We start from the raw sequence: 6,065 nt of genomic DNA, 5'->3' as shown, positions 1-6,065 counted from the left end.
CGAACTTAGATAGATATGTTACATTTGTAATTCTTAGTAAACAATAAGGGCACGTGTCACTGATAACACAACTACTGAGCCATGAATTATCCAATCAACAAAATTAATTGGATTTTCTTTATTGTTGTTTTATATATTGTGTTGTTAGTACAGTGTGACCATGCGGCGGGAAGTAATATTGTGACGTTTAGAATGAATATCACGATGTTTTAAGATTTTCGTCTTTTATTAAAATTTCGTTCCATAAATTTTAAAGTTTTATTCTTAATTTTATTATCATGTCCTGGACCAGTAATTAATTCTTTGCACGAGTTTGAAAAGGGAAATAAATGTTCATACTTTAAAAGAATTTATATTAATTAAAGTTTTGTATATGGAATCCGTTCTTAACGATAAAAGCCGTACTTTTCAAACAATCAAACTCATATACATGTAGTTAGATGTTATTTCTCATTTTTATCGAACTTGTCCATGAATTTTATTTTTGAGTTATACGAATATTTTAAGAAATCCGTTTTTATTAAGTTTTTTTTTCTCTAATTAAAGACGTTTTGTCCAGTTTCACAAGCCTGAAACGAATTTCAATGCGAAAATAAATTCTGAAAATGAACTTGTCTCCGTTTTCGTCTCCGTTTTTTGAAAATTATGATATTTTGGGTATAATTATTTGTAGAAAATATGTAAGTTAGATTGCAGTAGCGAGAAATTATAAAAAAAGAAGATGTGGTATGATTGCTAATGAGACAACTATCCACAAAAGACCAAAATGACACAAAAACACTGGACACTTTTAATTTGCAAAACACTCATTTGCAAATCCGCCGCCGCCTCAAACAAGAGCTACAATATCATGTATATAACCAAAATGTGCAGAATTACATGGGATTCAATAATTTCATTGGTTTTCTACAGTTACTTTCATATTTATTTTGCAATTTGAATTATAAAAACATGGGATTTTCAATATCCCATGGGACAGGGCAAAATCCCATGGGATTTACCATTATCCCATGGGATTTTGGTTAAATCCCATGGGATTTTTTTTTGTCCCATGGGATTATTGTAGTCCCATGGGATATTTGTTGTCCCATGGGACAAAAAAAATCCCATGGGATTTTTATTATCCCATGGGATTTTTAATATCCCATGGGACAAATTAAAATTCTATGGGATTCTAATTGTAACTATATAGATATAAATAAACAGTAATGTGTATGTTACAATGTGTTCTATTTGGTAGTAAATTATTATAAGATGAATCTTTTTAATTGAATATCTTTTTTTCTTGGGAAATGTTAATTTAGCATATTGTTCTTTAACTGTTCAAAACTAAACTTTTAAACAACAAAGCAGATAATGTAAGTATCAATATATGTTTATTCATGAATTATAGAATACTTTCTTGAAACACAATTATTTGCCATTTGAAATCAATAAAAACTCTATTGTTAGGCTTAACATACTAGTAGCTATTTAAGTAAATCTATTTTTTTCACAATATCCCTCAACACAAAACATTAATAGTTTCTTATCATCCAGCATTGTTTGATGGTATAGTCCACTTTTTGGACATTCAGCACAAAACTTTGACATTATTGTGGTTTCAATATTTTTTTGAATTTAAAAGAACTTCAAATCATTGACAGAGTGATGAAAATAATAACTGATCCAACTTTTGTCTTTGAATTTATTCTGGTCTTGTTTCTATTTTTCTCCATGTATTCTAGGTGGTGAATTTCAATCCTTCTGAAAAAGTACCAATAAAATCTAAAGTAATGGATTATACAAAATTGTTTTCATACATGTAGCAATAATATGATTTTCAATAAAAATAGCTATGCGGTATGGATTTTACTGATTGTTAAAGGTTGTCCAGTGTCATCAGTTGCTAACGGCCTACATCCTTTGGTCTCTGATGGAGGGTTGTCAAATTAGCAATATACCACATCTTCCTATTCTAATACCATATACCAATCAATTAATTTATTCTTCTTTATAACATTTGGTATTTTCCCAAGTTATATACATAATATATATATATATACTGTAAATTCGGAATTAATGCGAGAAGGTTTTTTTGCGAAAAATGCAACAGAGTTGTAAATGCAATAATTTAAACTCGCATTATGAAATATTTTATATGGATTAAACAGGATTTTTCTCAAAAGCGTAAAATTTAAAATCGCATTTAAGTCTGAAATGACAGAATCGCAATAATAAATGCACGCAATAATTTATGAATTTACAGTATAAAGATCAATGTTGAAACTTTAGACAACTATAATAACATTCCATTATTCACAAGAATTTGCAATATATTATACAAAATGCAGACAACAGAAACAATATTTCTTTAAGCTTTTGAAGTTCAGACAGATTTCAATTTGTGTTTTATTTCAATGAAAAAATACCTTGAACTCTTTGAACATATTGGAAATTATAACATTGATACAAAAAAAATATGTATGTTTTATCCTTATTTTTTGTGTTGTTGGCTTGCTGTCTCATTTTAATATACATTTAAACATACATCAATGATCTTCTTCTTTATTAAAAGTAAAAATGGGATATTTTTGATTTTGATATCCCAAAACATTATAGTTCTATCAAATAACTTATTATCAAGTTCAAAAACACCAATGTGTTTGATATTAATTTTAAGACATGTATAAATGTTCCAGACCATATCAGTATTCGGATCTTACTTTTACGGTCCAGAACTTACAGTCCCACCATATGTGTACAGTCAGATCATATAAGTATACTTGTACTGTCTGGTACCAGCTCGACCAAACCTGTGTTTTTATATTAACTGCAATTAAACATTTTGTATTAATCTATTAAAGATTTCAGTTATGTTGATCTGTACTGTACATTTGTTTGTAATAAACTTGACCAACTTCTTAAAATTGGGCAGACTGTATGTGTACAGTCCAAATACTTGTATGTTCTGGAACATAAACATGATTAATAAACATTTGGCAGGATGTCATGCTAAAATCCCATTAATATTAGTACTAAATTTTGAGTATATACATGTAAATCCACCAGTTACTTACTGAAATTCATGGTGAACACTCACCCAAAACTTACAATTAGAGGAAAGACTGGAAAGATGATTGCACTAACACTATCTATACAGAGCATAAAACTTACCGAAGAACAAGATGTTTTACATTTATCCAGGAGCAGGATAATTGAAAAGTTTTTTTTTCTTTCTCTGCTGTCCATCATATAACCTTTGAATTCATTCATGCAAAGTATGAAAATCTGCAAAGGTAACTTATCCACATTTTGAATTTTGAACTGCATACTTGTCCTTTTCATCTTGCTGACAACCTAAACATAAAAAAATTATAAAAACATAATTCTAGATTGACTTTGTGTTTTTATTTTTGTTGGTACATGTACAAACAATTTTCCCAACTTTAAAACATAAACATCATCACCAAAGAGGAGGTCATACTAACCTCCGAAATATTGAAGCAAACCGAAATTATTACTTAAAATTGATTAAGATCTTGTCGTAAATTAACGGCATAGATACTCTTATTTTTGAAAACTTGATGTCTATTGCATACTTTAACTTATATTCCTTTGTATGTGAGTATGCATATTAAGATGGACTCCATAGACTTTAATGTAAGCATGATTAATTTTACAGTCACTGACAGTTTTTCAGCTCTATGTGTACATTTTGAGAGAATCTTGCAATACTGTATATTCTGATATTCAGAACTTATTGTGAGGTTTTTATTAATAAAACTGAAAGCTGTATCTCGTTTTCATTTCTGATACATATTTATGAGCTGAAGACCAGTGCCGAATTTTTCTCACTGCATTGAAGACCCATATATATAGGTGACCTTCGGCCTTGTCTGCTCTTTGATTGGGTTGTTGTCTCTTTGTCAAATTCCCAGTTTCCACTTCCCATTTTATATCATGTATGCTGATTTTTCTTAAATTACAATATTCAATCATACAATTTTGTCCATTATTGAAAATACGATAAGCAAAAATAAATGCACAAAAAATTTAACATTGTTATATATGTAAAAGACTTTTTTTAAATTCAAAACAGTTGCCTACACTGTTAATTTCCTTGTTTGATTTCATATTTTTAAAGCCTTTATACATGTAGCTAGCTAGATGGTATGCCGGGGCGGATCCAGCCATTTTAAAAAGGGGGGGTTCCCAACCCAAGACAAAGGGGATGGTCCTATATTCATTTGGTTTGTTTTATTGTCTCATACAAGAATATATATGGTTTGAGGGAGGGGATCAGGGATCCTGAAATTTTTTCACCTAACCACTGGGTGACAGGGGATCTCAACCATTTAAAAGTTTCTCAAACATGTGGGGGTGGGGGTGAACCCCATGGACTCTCCCTATATTTCCTTTGATTTGTTTTATTGTTCTATACAAGAATATATAAATACGGTTTAGGGGTGGGGATCTTGGCCGTTTACAAGTCTTCAAACTAGAGGGGGTGGGACTTCACTTTTATTTTATTTCATTTTTAATTTTATTGTCCCCGACAAGAATATATATGGTTTAGGGGTTGGGATCTGGATCGTTCACAAGATAATAGCACATTCTCAAATTGAACAGGGTGGGGTAACCCCCAAAGACCTCCTTTTAATTTCATTTGATTTGTTTTATCGTCCCATTCAAGAATATATATGGTTTAGGGATGGGGATCTGGACCGTATACAAGATAATAGCATATTCTCAAATTGAAAGGGGTTGGGATTACCTCCCATGGACTCACCCTCCCTTCTTTCTTCCCCAGAAATACCTTTTAATAAGCCCCAATGCACAGATAGTTCACATTATTTTCCCTTGATTTACACTAAAGAATATACACTATACAGGTGTAATTTTATTTTTAAAAGATAATACAAAGTTCTGAAGACTACCATGACCACAGTGGTGGATCCAGAATTTTTCATAAGTGGGGCCCACCGACTGCCTAAGAGGGGCTTGCTCCTGCCATGACTCAGTGATTCCATATATAATCAACTAATTCTTTTCCCAAACAGGGGGCGCTGAACTCATGATCCCCCCTTTTTTTCCTCATTTCCATCACCCTGATATAAATTTAGTTTTATCACTTACAATAGGAATGGTTTGAATTCCCCAATAATTCTTATATACCATTAATATCAACATATTTCATTTTTGATAAATGAAAGGCAAAAGTTTTCTATGGGTAGAAATGGATAGTGGGAAGCTTTCAGATTTACACCATGCCGGTGGCTGTGTTCAAAGTGCTGGGTTTTTATGACCCTTGTTGTTTGCGGACTAACTATTTAGGCCAGTGGTGGATAAAAGTTTGCGTGCATTAATCTTTTATACCTACTTGATCAATATATTCAAACACTGACGGCAAGTGTTGTAATGATGTAGCAATGTCTTTTTGAAATCGCCGTGCTATTTACATGGGATCGAGAATGCAGGGGAAGGAAACTTGTCAATTATGTTTATTTCTAAGCCAAAATAAAATGGGCCGCCGTAAAATTAACCTTGGGTAATAACAGTGCATGTAAGGCTCGTCTCGGAGGGGTGTCTTTTTTCTGTCTTCTTTTTTTAGTTATATTTTTAATAACTTACACTTTCTTTCCATTATTCTCTTTCTTTCACTATTCTTTATTTCTTTTTTCTTTGTCCTTTGTTCTCTATTCTGTTAATTCACATCCATACCCTCTTATGTGTATGTGTTTATTTTTTAGTTCTGGCAGAGATATTAGATACAATATATATGTCTCTGGTTCTGGTGTAATGCGATAAGTCAATTTCTTTTTCATGCAGTGTCATGAAATATAATGGTTTTATGCATATCAGCCAAGATTGTGGGCAACATTTTAATAAACAATTCAACACTATACACGTTATGTGAATTTTATTAAAATCGATGAAGAACATGAACTTGGCAGCTAGTGCCCCTTAAACAGGTAAAGTTAAATTAACAAATTCTGATCTACTGGCATTCAACACCAAATTACTTACTTGCTGTATATTGATAAATGTGATTGTATATTGTCAATACCTCAACATCGAGAATA

The 6,065-nt window shown here is 31.4% G+C and overlaps 1 long non-coding RNA gene across 1 annotated transcript; it reads right to left on the bottom strand.

Annotated features, from left to right (window-relative positions):
• Window positions 1-1,357: 1,357 nt before the first annotated feature.
• Window positions 1,358-5,239, bottom strand: LOC134723508 (uncharacterized). The gene is made up of 3 exons (XR_010108097.1): window positions 5,119-5,239; window positions 3,157-3,339; window positions 1,358-1,746 (listed from the first exon to the last, which is right to left on the bottom strand). It is a non-coding gene; the product is annotated as an uncharacterized LOC134723508 (long non-coding RNA).
• Window positions 5,240-6,065: the final 826 nt, after the last annotated feature.

Source organism: Mytilus trossulus, chromosome 6, assembly GCF_036588685.1.
Source record: "Mytilus trossulus isolate FHL-02 chromosome 6, PNRI_Mtr1.1.1.hap1, whole genome shotgun sequence".
NCBI classification, from domain to species: domain Eukaryota; kingdom Metazoa; phylum Mollusca; class Bivalvia; order Mytilida; family Mytilidae; genus Mytilus; species Mytilus trossulus.
The sequence above is the reverse complement of the archived record's forward strand: the minus strand, read 5'-3'. Positions and strand labels throughout refer to the sequence as shown.